This window comes from Notolepis coatsorum, assembly GCF_963971535.1.
Source record: "Notolepis coatsorum genome assembly, chromosome: 4".
NCBI lineage: Eukaryota > Metazoa > Chordata > Actinopteri > Aulopiformes > Paralepididae > Notolepis > Notolepis coatsorum.
This window is the reverse complement of record NC_140168.1, coordinates 85279764-85294760: the sequence shown is the minus strand read 5'-3', so window position 1 is coordinate 85294760 and position 14997 is coordinate 85279764. Positions and strand designations below refer to the sequence as shown.

The 14997-nt window shown below is 47.8% G+C and overlaps 1 protein-coding gene across 1 annotated transcript in view; it reads right to left on the bottom strand.

The window, feature by feature from the left end:
* LOC311226591 (zinc finger protein 385D-like) overlaps nt 1-14997 on the bottom strand; it is a gene marked incomplete at its 5' end in the record, with an annotated part of 139405 nt that overhangs the window by 62983 nt on the left and 61425 nt on the right. The gene's annotated exons all lie outside the window — the stretch shown is intronic.

Below are 14997 nucleotides of genomic sequence, written 5' to 3'. Positions count from 1 at the left end.
ATGTGCAATCCCTTTGCTAGAACAATAACATACATGTACAATACAGTTCAATAGACACTCAGACTGTCTGCTTTTAAAAATAAAATGTAAAATCTTGCCAAGAGTGAGACAAGCTTTGCCATATTTTCTTGACTTGAAAAAAGATGATATATACATTATGTAAATCAATATCTTCCTTTTGAATAAAATAGGCTCAGGAATCAGGATTGTTAAAGCTAATTAGCCTAATCCATGTCAAAAAGAGTAGCCTACAGTATAGTACATTTACACACACACACACACACACACACACACACACACACACACACACACACACACACACACACACACACACACACACACACACACACACACACGAGATAGAGAGAGAGAGAGAGAGAGAGAGAGAGAGAGAGAGAGAGAGAGAGAGAGAGAGAGAGAGAGAGAGAGAGAGAGAGAGAGAGAAGAGAGAGAGAGACAGAGGGAGAGAGACAGAGAGAGATATAGAGAGAAAGAGAGGGAGAGAGAGAGAGAAAGAGACATACAGAGGTCCATAAACACATGCACAGAGGAGATTGAAGCACATACACAAATACAATGTTCATATGACCTTGGGGTTGTAACAGTGTGTGTATGTGAGTGTGTGTGAGACCTTGGGGTTGTAACAGTGTGTGTATGTGAGTGTGTGTGAGACCTTGGGGTTGTAACAGTGTGTGTATGTGAGTGTGTGTGAGACCTTGGGGTTGTAACAGTGTGTGTATGTGAGTGTGTGTGAGACCTTGGGGTTGTAACAGTGTGTGTATGTGAGTGTGTGTGAGACCTTGGGGTTGTAACAGTGTGTGTATGTGAGTGTGTGTGAGACCTTGGGGTTGTAACAGTGTGTGTATGTGAGTGTGTGTGAGACCTTGGGGTTGTAACAGTGTGTGTATGTGAGTGTGTGTGAGACCTTGGGGTTGTAACAGTGTGTGTATGTGAGTGTGTGTGAGAGAGAAAGCTATCGGCTCAGCCCCTTCCATGCCTCACTGTTGCAGCTGGAGTTGATGTCAAAAACGAAAGTTAGCAAATGTGAGTGAAGAGCACACTGTCGAGTGCTGGCTTTAGGCAGAATCACGAAACAGAGAAGTTATTTATATTTCGAACGTGATTCATTGATTCATTGCGTACTAGTTAGATGACATGTTGCACATGTTATGACTTTGAATGTCTGCCATTTCCACTGCAAAGACGGCACATAAGTAACGATATTAGGGCTGCAACTAATGATTATTTTGGTAGTCGACTAATCTGTCGATTATTTTTTCGATTAGTCGACTAATCTAACGATTATTTCTGTCACACCCTCCATCTCTGCTTCCTGTGGGCGCGGCTCCTTTTCCGGGCTCTTAGCAGACTTCTTAGCTTAACATAACAGACTGACAGTAAGTTTGGGGGAACTAATGGGATAACTGGGGTTGCAACAAAAGTGCAACTAGGGCTAAAAACACAATGAAATAAAATAAAATAAAATAATAATAATAATAATAATAATAATAATAATAATAATAATAATAATAATAATAATAATAATAATAATAATAATAATAATAATAATAAATAATATATCCTTCTTAGCAGACTTCTTACCTTAACATCCCAGGGAACGAATGGGATAACTGGGGATGTTGTTTGCTCCTGACAAGAGTCTCAAAGTCTGGTAGACAAAGCAACTCTGAGGTCATGATCAATGTCCAATCTGTTCCTCTGCTTTGTCTTCAGCTGGACCAGAGCTGAGAAGCCACTTTCACAAAGATAGGTAGTGCAAAAAAAACTATGATAAAAAATAAAAATAAATGTATACGATGCATCGACGCAAAAATTCGCCGTAGACGAGTTTTTATGATCGACGTCGCCGATTATGTCGACTAATCGTTGCAGCCCTAAACTATATGATGCATCGGTCATGAATATTCAAATCAACTAAATGTAATCGACGACATCGACTCATCGTTGCAGCTCTAACCACGAGAAACACACCGACGTCGAAACAATAGTTCAGTGGATTGGTTCCCCAGTCGCTTGCGCCCACCCTGTCATGCGCCCCACACTTTGAGAAACACTGGTTTAACATAACTACTGAATGCCCCTACAATATATTTAGTTTTAACTCAGATATAGCAGATATAGGGCGGCTGTGTGGTGCAGCGGGGATTGCGCTCGTCACCAATGCGAGAGACTCCGGTCTCGAATCCGGGTGTCAGCATTGCCTCCGGCTTGGGCCAGCCGTCATACTAACTCGTTTGGCTGAGTTAGCGGGAGGGAAGTTGATGGGTGGTAATCTGGCGTTGTGGACAGCGACTCCTACAGGTCAGGTCTGGGCGCCTGCACAGCAAAAGACAGGAAGTGGTGAAGGCAGCGTGACCTTCACCAATGAGAGTCCGCGCTGTCAGGTGAAAAGAGAGCCGCTGGCTGTCTCCACATGTGTCGGAGGAAGCATGTGGTAGACCTCAGCCTCCCTAGACCGAGCAGTAGGGGGCACATGCGCACAACGACCAGGTAGGGGAGGGGGGAATTGGCATAACGACTAAAATTGGGATGGGAGGAAAAAGCACAGAAAATCAGGCGGAGAAAAAGAGGATTAAAAAAAAAGATATAGCAGATATAGCAGATCGGTCCTGTTATGGAAAATATTATATGTTTCATCCTATTACATAATTTGTACAGCTTACTGGGCCTATTAGTACTCTAGACAGCATATTCATATCTATGTTAATTACATATTCTCTGTACAGCCTTGACTAGTTAATATAGTTAACTGGTATACAGTTTCTCAGACACTAGGGTGGCAGTCTTAACAGTGTTCTTAAAACAACGACCATGCAGCGTGGAGTTCTCTCTCCTGATTGGATAGATGAAGTGGGAACGGGATACCAGAACATGTACTTTCTGTTTACTGCAGAAGAGTGGAGGGACTCACTGGGAAACCCATGTTACTGAACCGACAATCTATATCAGTGATGGCTGTCGATGTGTATAGATCTATTATTGTAACATGTAGACATTATTTTAACAAACAAAAAATACCACATACAGCACCTTTAATTCAACTGCCTGTATTTCAAACATCCACCACTATCCCCTCCGATGTTCAATCCGACCCTACACCCTCTCAGGTCAAGGTGGTGCGAGACCTACATGGTAGTGAAAGTCAACACTAAAAGAGGTTAATAATAGGCTGTTCACAAACTAATAATCAGAGTTCAGCAGAGGTGAGAGTTGAGGAGGGTTCTGAGAAAGGGTCGGGGTTGAGACCGGGGTCAGAGGTGATAGGAGGGACCCATGGCTTTGCGTGTTTGACCCCCAAGTCGTGAGGCAGAGACATAGTCCGACTACAACAAACAGTCCACTCCCTGAATGCAGTGATTGGTTGTGTGACCCATGCCACCTTCCAACACACATATACAGTACATGCACACGCACACAAACTATATACTATACAGGCGACAGTGACTCAGGAGGTAAGTAAGTAAGTAAAACTGTATTTCTATAGCACCCTTTGAATCTGATTACACACACACACACACACACACACACACACACACACACACACACACACACACACACACACACACACACACACACACACACACACACACACACACACACACACACACACACACACACACACACACACACACACACACACACACACACACACACACACACACACACACACACACACACACACACACACACACACACACACACACACACACACACACACACACACACACACAATACTGGATTCCAGTATTACCAGAGGTTCTTCATGCTAGTGAGGACAGAAAACAACTCCGCCTGCCTGCTACACATTACAGCAGAGATTGGACTCAATCTCACCAGCTGCTCCTCTCCGACAGGCCTGCGGTCCTCAAGCCACTAACCCCACATCTGTGGACATGTCCTGGGCTCAAGGCTGCCACCTATCAGGACCATCAGCCTAGAGTTATAGCCAAGACTGCCAAATATCAGAACTATTAACATAGTTATATCCAAGACTGCCAAATATCAGAACTATTACTGTAGCATGCAGTTATATCCAAGACTGCGAAATATCAGAACTATTAACATACAGTTATATCTGAGACTGCCACATATCTGAACTATTACTGTAGCATAGTTGCTACAAAGGATCAGATTAAACCGAATATATATATTTATTGATTGATATATATTGCATAATATTTGTATATCATTTGATATCCCTTGTATATTCCTTGTACATATACACGGAATATCCCTTTAGCCTAGTACAGACCATAATATTTCATTCTCCTATTGGACAGCGGTCCACAGGCGCCAAGGCCATGCCTCCAAAGTCAGGTTCAAAGTCACCGCCGGGGACATGCCTGGACAAGAATGGTATTGCGCAAGGATATGAGACAGGAATAAAGCTGGTACTAGTTTATTCATCTAAGCGTATAAATACGGCGCAGGTGAATACAGAAGCACTTAGTCAGAAGTCTTAGTAACTAAAGTTGAAGCCTCACCCACGATACTACGTGCGGTGAAGTATGGCCTGTTTGGCCCCAAATAGAGCATTGAGACCGCGTGCGAATTAATAACTGAAGTGTCAGAGTTTGGCGCTATACCGTCGAGTGCGACATATTCTATTAAGTCAGTAATAGTCTATTTGTGTATAGTGTATCGTGCGGCTAAAGTTCTACAGTGACCAGCATCACCAACGTTTTCCTCGTATCAGCTAGAGTGCTTATCCAGGCTGGGCTGCTTTCATGGCGCTTTCACCCGAGGAGCCCTAGACGAGGACCGTGTGGACATGTACACTGGATTATCTACCCGACGACTGCATAGCCCTTTTCGGCTGGATTATATTTGCTTTTGGTCCTGTAATTAATGGAGCGGAGAATCGACGACGCCCACAAGTGTGTGGGATTTACCCTGTGAGGAGCCACGTCGAGTCTGCCCCTCAGAAGCCTGAGGCAGGCTAGCTTTCTTCCCTGTGGAGCTACAGGCTATGGAGAACAGCTGTATTCGTCTGTGGATCAAGATCTTATTGCACCGTCTCCCGTACTCGGAGTCTCCTTATCATCGTTGACCCAGACTCTATTACCGACAGATCCTCTACCCTTGCTGGCTTACAACCGGGGGGACCCTTCCAGTATCTCCCGCTATATTACTAGTGTACCATAGATATAATTCCCTAAGATTCAGGTTGTATGATTACCTCCTGCGTAACCAGAGAATGGACATTCGTTATTGATTTGCCTACGCACATTCCTTTGCCTTATAAGCGCATTCAAAGTGAAGTAAAGAAAGTATATTATGTACCTTTTGCTGCAATAAATACTTAATTACAACTTTGTGTGGAACCGATTTCATTGTGGGGAAGTGTTCATCATTAAGATACCTATGTACTGTATGGCCAGTAGAATGTACATAAAGACGGTAGTGGTTTAATGATACCATACTTATCAATACAGTCAGGGAATTGTACCCCTCAGTTACAATTGGTCCTTCGAGCCGGATGTTAACTAGTGTAATATTAATATAGTGGTATTAATATTGACATGGCCAATGATGAACACTCCACAAAACGGTTCTCCTAAAATAGATCGCCCGCAGCGTAGACGGCAGACACCTCAGTACTTAGAGGATTACGTTGCCAATATACTACCTAGCTTTCTACAGACGGTAAACGCGGAAAAAGTAGATAGTAAAATTATGTCCGACCCTATCGACCAGGCTACCCCGCCAATAGAGGCCCTAGTGGGTTCTAACGTAACTGACCAAGCTCACGGTGGGGACCAGGAGGGACCTGACATGACTTTACCCCCCGCCAAGACCGAAGAAGTAGTCCCCGGAGAGCTCCAGGATAAAGACAGCCCTCCAGGGATGGAACTCGACCCACCACAAGAAGAGGCGAGCACCCCGGAGATGGATCTCCTCGACTCGCCACAGGAGAACGGATCTCCAACGAGTACTACCAGGAGCGGATCACCTCAACCAGCGTCTTCCCCCAGCGAGGCGGACAAGATGCTGGCACAGGCCTTCCTCGCCAGCCTGGCAGCCTCAACAGAGCGCGATCGACTCCAAGCACAGACGCTTAGTGAGCGCGAACATTCTTCCATGGAAAGAGAACGCCTTCAAGCGCAGCAACGGAGCGACGAAGATCGTATACGTCTAGAGATTAGACGCCTTCAGACGGAAGAGAATATGGGAAGAGACCGGGCCGAAGCCCAGCGCGCCGCCGCCGAAGCCCAGCGCGCCGCTGCCCAGCGCGCCGCTGCCGGTGCCCAAAGAGAAGCAGAGCGCGACCTCGCTCTCACCAAGCGCGAAGCCGAGCGCGACCGATTACAAGCGCAGATAATGGAGCAGCTGATCACCAGGGCAACACCCCCTCCCTCCGCACGGGGCTCAATTCACGGGTGAGCTTGACGCACGACCAGCCCCGAGGAACAGCACCTGGATACGCGGATAAGCACCATGGTATCCAGCAGGTACCAGCCCACCAAGAGGCGTAAGAGGAGACTCGCCTAGGAGGCCTCTCTTCCAACGCTCACCGATGTGCCAGCCATCCATGGCATCATACATTGGCACACCGACGTTCCTGGACTTCACACGCGAGAACAGAGCACAGTACACAGAGCTACGAATGTGCTTAGAGACAATGATGTCCGATGTAGCTGATGAACCGTACAAATATGCTATCCTACTGAAGCACCTCAAGGTGCCCCGAGCGCACAATATAGCGCTGGCCTATGCCACCTCTACTACCCCATACACCGCGGCTCTAGCAGCACTCGACCAAAGATATGGACGCATATGGGACTACGTAATACAAGAGATAAGGCATATTGACCGCCTACCCCCAGCCACAGACAATCGCTCACTAGATGACCGGTCTATCAAGGTACAATCCCTGGTAGGGATGCTGGGGGCGCAAAGAGAAAAGGGTATGCACGAACTGTACGCAAACTCTAATGTTGAGAGGATTTTAGAGAAGCTTCCGCCCGCCCGACAAGAGCGCTTCAGGCGGCAAAGAGACCACCGTGATCCTAACGGTCCCGAGCCATCCCTCCTAGACCTAGCCGACTTCCTGGCGAGAGAAGTCAACAGCCTACGGTTGGATACGTTCATGCGGAGCACACCAAGCTCCAGAGAGGGACCTAGGAGAGCAAACGATGGCCGCAGATTGGTGACCGTCATGCACCAATCAGAATCAGTACCGAGCAGCAAGAACCACAGTACCCCCTCGATGAAAGAGAAGTGGAAGATGGTGTGCCCGTACTGCGAAAAGGAACACTGGCTGTCACAATGTGACACGTTCAAGAAGATGACCGCCGACGAGGTGAGTCAATGGATAAAGTCCAACCGACGCTGTTACTGATGTGCGCGCAGTCACATGGCAGCCGATTGCCGCTTAAAGAAGAGGTGTAGTCGGTGTGACGGAGCCCACTTAGACGTCCTACACGACAGTAACAGAAGAAAGCCTGCACCCTCAAGCAGCACAAAGGCAAGTGTTATGTACATTGACCCCGCCAGCAGCGGGGGCGCCCGGGTGCTCTTAAAGGTGGTCCGCGTAACATTGAGTTACCAAGACAAGGTCATGGACACTTACGCCGTCCTTGACGACGGGTCAGAGAAGACCCTTCTCCTCGCGTCCGCCGCGGCCCAGCTGGGGCTGCGAGGGAGCGAAAACCAGATGACGATTCGGACAATAAGAAGAGATCTAAAGACGATAAAGGGCGAGAATGTCTCCTTCACTATCGCAGCAAGCGGGCAGCCAGAGAGACGGTATAGGATTACTAACGCTTTCACCAGCCAAGAAATAGGCCTGTCGCAGTACACCTACCCCATCGCCAAGCTGATGGATAAATATGTGCACCTGCGTCAACTACCTATACCGCTCATAGACGGTGCCACCCCGACCCTGCTGATAGGCTCCGACCATGCAGACCTCATCGTCCCGATGGACCGGGTCCACACAGGGCCCAGAGGCTGTCCTGCAGCAGTCGAGACCCGCCTAGGATGGACACTACAAGGCCCCCTCGCTAGGTCTCTTAACCGAACAGCAGCCACTAGCTGCCTCCACTCCAGAGTGACAGAAGAAGACACCACCCTCCTACAGCATGTCGAGAGGCTATGGACACTAGAGACATGCCCTTTAAGAACGAAAAGAAAGACATTCGTTCCAAGGAAGACATTTACGCTATAGCCCTCCTCGAGCAGGGGACAAAGAGAGTCAAAGTCAACGGAGTGATGAGATACGCAACTCCACTCCTGAGGCGAGAGGGTATGCCTACCTTCCACGCCCCAAAAGAAGCGACGGAGCGGTATCTATTGAACACAGAGCGGCGCCCAGCCAGAGACCCCGCTCAGGAGACTGTGTACCGCGCTGAGATTAACAAGCTAATCACAGCGGGACACATAAAGAAAATTGACATTAAAGAGGCCGATCAGACGACCGAATCATGGTACGTGCCGCACCACAAAGTCCACCACAACGGCAAGGATCGTATTGTGTTCAACTGCAGCTACCAGATCGGATCACAAAATCTGAATAAAGAGCTCTTGCCCGGCCCAACACTCGGCCCCTCTCTACTAGGCGTGTTACTACGTTTCCGCCAAGACAAGGTGGCCATCAGCGGCGACATCAAAGGGATGTTCCTGCAGGTGAGACTAGTGGAGGAGGACAAGCCCCTGCTGCGGTTCCTATGGAGAGAGAGGATCGGGGACGAGCAACCAGCCATCTATTAATGGGAAGTCCTCCCTTTCGGAACCACATGCAGCCCATGCTGTGCTACGTTTGCACTGCAAAAACACGTCGCAGAGGACCCAGCAGCCGATGAAGAGGTCCGACAAAGTGTAGGAAATAGTTTCTACGTGGACAACTGTCTGCAAAGCGTCTCGACGCCAGAAGAAGCCGAGGCCCTTCTACTCAAGCTCCGCGCCTCCCTGATCAAAGGCGGCCTTGATCTCAGGCAGTGGGCCAGCAGCGACCCGCAAGTATTGCGCAGCCTCTCCCCCGAGGACAAGGCAGCAAGCAGCGAGACCTGGATGGCGACCATCCCAGGAGAAGCCCAAGAAATGACATTAGGACTAGTCTGGCGCTTCAAAACAGACTCGCTCCATTATAAACACACACCCCTGACCAAGGAGCAGGGAAGGTCGACTGCACTACCGACCACAAGACGGAGTGTATACAGAACACTCGCCAGACAATATGACCCGTTGGGATGTATTCTACCTTACACCACCAGGGCAAAGATGATTGTAAGAGCGTTATGGGACAAGGACCAGGGCTGGGACGACCCCATACCCGAACACCTTGCATCCACATGGAGAGAGTGGGAGACAGAACTCAGCTCACTCCCAGGTGTCAACATACGCCGCAGCTACTTCCCACCCACAGTGAGGCCGGAGACGTGCCAGATGGACCTGCACGTCTTCAGCGACGCCTCCGAAGTAGCCTACGGTTCGGTGGCCTACTTGCGTGCCCGAGAGGAGGGAGGAGAAATACATACTGCTTTCATCCTGGCTCGCTCAAGAATAGCCCCACGCAAGCAACAATCTATCCCGCGTCTAGAGCTCTGCGCAGCCCTAGCAGGAGCGCAACTCGCCACGTTAATCCAACGTGAACTCACCATCCCGGTGCAAAGAACAATCTTGTGGTCAGACTCAACGACAGTACTCACATGGATCCGGTCTGATTCGTGCAGATACAAGGTCTTCGTGGGAGTCAGAGTCACAGAGATTCAAGATTTAACAGAAGTAGCAAGCTGGAGGTATGTGGACACAAAACACAACCCAGCTGACGTCATCACCCGGGGAATGTCCCTGGATGACCTCACCCGTCACAACCTATACAGTGACGGGCCAGAGTTCCTCAAGCTCCCGGAAGAAGAGTGGCCTACACCCACCCCATGGGAAGCGAGTAAAGAGGAGGCCGAGAACAAGAAATCTATGTTCTGTGGATTGACCACACTCGTCTCCACAGACCCCGATATAGACGAGTGCCTCACCCTAGAGAGTGCGCAGCTAAAGACATTCCTGTGGCACCACCCAGAGGTTCAGCTCACTACTGACATTACTGCAGCTGACTACGAAGAAGCAGAACTTCTTCTCCTACAACGAGCCCAGAGAGACTCGTTTCCCGATGAGCTAGACTGTCTACAGGGAGCAAAGCCCGTCCCATCAGACAGCAGATTGCTCCACCTAGCCCCCGAGAGCGACGCCCATGGTCTCATCAGAGTGGGTGGTCGTCTGCGGAGAGCTCCAGACTTACCGGATGACGTCAAGTACCCGATAGTCTTAAACAGCCGACACAAGGTCACAGAGCTGATCATAAAGAAATACGACGAGGATGTGCATCACGCCGGGGCAGAGAGAGTCTTCGTGGAGATCAGACGTCGTTATTGGATACTGCAAGGGAGAGAAGCAGTGCGGCGTTTCCAGCGGACCTGTCTAGACTGTCGTAAATGGCGAGCGCAGCCCAGTATACCCCGGATGGCTGACCTACCTCCCTGTCGCCTCCGACTCGGCGACAAGCCTTTTCACTCCACCGGTATGGACTGTTTCGGCCCGCTGTATGTAAAGAAAGGAAGAGGAACCGAGAAGCGGTGGGGTATTGTATTCAAATGCATGACCACCCGAGCGATGCATATAGAACTCCTTCCAACCATGAGCACAGACTCATTCCTTATGGCCTTCCGAAGATTCACATTGCGGAAAGGCAAACCGTCTATATTATTGTCTGATCACGGGACAAACTTCAAAGGCGGAGAAAGAGAGCTGAGAGAGAGCTTCCAAGCTATGGGCCCAGAACTTAAGACCCACCTCGCTCCATCCCAGATTGACTTCCAGTTTAATCCCCCGAATGCACCTCACTTCGGTGGAACTTGGGAACGAGAAGTACGTTCAATAAAGACAGCCCTGTACGCCGTGCTTGGGGCCCAGACCGTGGCGGAGGAAGTCCTAATGACAGTCCTCACGGAGATCGAGGGAGTATTGAACTCAAAGCCCCTCAGTTACGTCTCAAGTGATGTAGCAGATGTCGACCCAGTCACCCCCAACACACTCTTGATGGGGCGGCTGGACCCCGCGCTACCACAGACAATGTACAGGCCTGAAGAAGCGAACGGCCGAAGAATGTGGAGGTACAGTCAAGTATTGGCTGACAAGTTTTGGAACAGCTTCCTACTCCACTATCTACCGTCTCTACAGACCCGCCAGAAATGGGTGAAAGAGAGAGACAATTTGACAGAAGGAACAGTCGTCATGATTATCGACCAGTCACTACCCCGAGCTATGTGGCCGGCTTTGCCGCGTAAGCAAAGTGATCACCGGTGCCGACGGAAAGGTCCGAGCAGCCGAAGTGCTCGTCCAAGGGCGGATCTACACCCGACCCGTGGCGAGGCTAATAGAGTTGCCAAGGCTCCCCGATACTATTGATGACGACCATGACCCCATGACTTTGTGAACTGCCCTACCCCTCACAACAGACATTGAGTAGTGGACAGTGCGGTTAATCTGTCTCTGCTTAGCTAATTAGGTGGGACTAATTAGGAGGCGGCTGTTACAAAGGATCAGATTAAACCGAATATATATATTTATTGATTGATATATATTGCATAATATTTGTATATCGTTTGATATCCCTTGTATATTCCTTGTACATATACACGGAATATCCCTTTAGCCTAGTACAGACCATAATATTTCATTCTCCTATTGGACAGCGGTCCACAGGCGCCAAGGCCATGCCTCCAAAGTCAGGTTCAAATTCACCGCCGGGGACATGCCTGGACAAGAATGGTATTGCGCAAGGATATGAGACAGGAATAAAGCTGGTACTAGTTTATTCATCTAAGCGTATAAATACGGCGCAGGTGAATACAGAAGCACTTAGTCAGAAGTCTTAGTAACTAAAGTTGAAGCCTCACCCACGATACTACGTGCGGTGAAGTATGGCCTGTTTGGCCCCAAATAGAGCATTGAGACCGCGTGCGAATTAATAACTGAAGTGTCAGAGTTTGGCGCTATACCGTCGAGTGCGACATATTCTATTAAGTCAGTAATAGTCTATTTGTGTATAGTGTATCGTGCGGCTAAAGTTCTACAGTGACCAGCATCACCAACGTTTTCCTCGTATCAGCTAGAGTGCTTATCCAGGCTGGGCTGCTTTCATGGCGCTTTCACCCGAGGAGCCCTAGACGAGGACCGTGTGGACATGTACACTGGATTATCTACCCGACGACTGCATAGCCCTTTTCGGCTGGATTATATTTGCTTTTGGTCCTGTAATTAATGGAGCGGAGAATCGCCGACGCCCACAAGTGTGTGGGATTTACCCTGTGAGGAGCCACGTCGAGTCTGCCCCTCAGAAGCCTGAGGCAGGCTAGCTTTCTTCCCTGTGGAGCTACAGGCTACGGAGAACAGCTGTATTCGTCTGTGGATCAAGATCTTATTGCACCGTCTCCCGTACTCGGAGTCTCCTTATCATCATTGACCCAGACTCTATTACCGACAGATCCTCTACCCTTGCTGGCTTACAACCGGGGGGACCCTTCCAGTATCTCCCGCTATATTACTAGTGTACCATAGATATAATTCCCTAAGATTCAGGTTGTATGATTACCTCCTGCGTAACCAGAGAATGGACATTCGTTATTGATTTGCCTACGCACATTCCTTTGCCTTATAAGCGCATTCAAAGTGAAGTAAAGAAAGTATATTATGTACCTTTTGCTGCAATAAATACTTAATTACAACTTTGTGTGGAACCGATTTCATTGTGGGGAAGTGTTCATCATTAAGATACCTATGTACTGTATGGCCAGTAGAATGTACATAAAGACGGTAGTGGTTTAATGATACCATACTTATCAATACAGTCAGGGAATTGTACCCCTCAGTTACAATAGTTATATCCAAGACTGGCAAATATCAGAACTATTAACATACAGTTATATCCAAGACTGCCACATACCTGGACTATTAACATACAGTTATATCCAAGACTGGCAAATATCAGAACTATTAACATACAGTTATATCCAAGACTGCCAAATAGCAGGAACATTAGCATCCAGAAATAGCCAAGATCTCTGACATGTGGGGCTGAGGGCTGCTACTTGGCCAGTTCCACTTCACCTCATCTGATCCTTGTTAAGAAATGTGATATCAGTGTTTTAGAAAACATAGTGAAACCTGTGCGAACAACGGCAGTTACAACAGGCTAGATGTTGAGATTATTCAAAATGTCAGAGCAAGTGTCACTTTGCCACGCACACACACACATAGGGCTGGGCGATATGACGATATTATATAAATATCGGGTACAGTTCATTAACGATACACTTTTTCAACGTATCGTGGATATCGTGATGTTTTGCCCAAGAGGATTGTGTCGCGTCAATCTGTCCACACGTTACTCGTTCATATCTCAGCCTGTGCTGAGATATGCCCATTCCGCGGTCTGTTAATAAAGTTTTCAATCAGACAGATGTATGGAAAGGCTTTTATTATAACATTCGTTGTAGTAAAATCATTATGCCTCATTTAGTCATCCTGTTTAGCACTGGTCTCCTACTCGACGGCCGCGGGGAGCTAACGTTAGTAGCTTTGTTGATGTTCAGCTGCAGCACACGGGACATTCAGGAAGTCAAACGCTTGCCGATTGGTGCTAAGAACAGCAGGGCGGGTGCAAGCGGTGTGACGTCATTGGCAGACTCGACTGTCAATCAAAATGATTATGTTTCCGTCAGAATGAATGAATGAAAACTGTATTAAAAGGTTGCAGAATGGGTACAATACAGTACAGGAGGATGAAGACCAGAAAAAGACTTTCGGCTTTTTTACATAAGGGTCCTCCATTTTCAATTCATCAAAACATTTAGAGACATACATATATACAGTAGTTTCATAAAAATGCTAAAATGCTATTTATTGATTGATTGATTTAAAACTTTAACATATTGCAGAATGGGTACAGTACAGCTCAATACATACAATTGTTAAGGGGATGCAGACCAGAGAAAGACTTTAGTCTTGTTTACATCAGGGTCCCCCATTTTCAATTCATCATATTTCATATCTAAATCATATAATATCTCATATGCAATATATAATCTAATAATCTAAATCTAATATAAAAATGCTAAATGCATGGGTATTTTATTTTGTCTTTAATGTTAGCTTGCAAACTCAAATACTGTCTTGGTAAGCCTCATAATGAATTGTTTGGGGTAAAAAAGAAAAACATCGTGATGTGTATCGTGTATCGCCGAAAGGTCAGAAAATATCGTGATATCATATTTAGGCCATATCGCCCAGCCCTACACACACACACACACACACACACACACACACACACACACACACACACGCAAGCACACACACACACACACACACACACACACACACACACACACACACACACACACACACACACACACACACACACACACACACACACACACACACACACACACACACACACACACACACACACACACACACACACACACACACACACACACAGAGGCGGCGACAGACAATTGATGTTGCAGGAAGCCGAAGGCCAGGTCAAGTCCTGTTCCAAGCCAAGCGCACCTGGGGACCGCGCACACACACAAACACACACACACACGCACGCACACACACACACACACACACACACACACACACACACACACACACACACACACACACACACACACACACACACACAGACAGACAGACAGACAGACAGACAGACATACAGACAGACAGACAGACAGACAGACAGACAGACAGACAGACAGACAGACAGACAGACAGACAGACAGACAGACAGACAGACAGACAGACAGACAGACAGACAGACAGACAGACAGACAGACACAAAGGGAGCCAAATCTGCCAACATTCACACGAAACTGACTCTGAGCAGCAGGGTCAACGCTCCCCAGACACAGGTGTTAAAAGTGTGGACATTACAGACATCTGTGGGCTCAACCCTAATGAGTTTAAAGGGTCAAG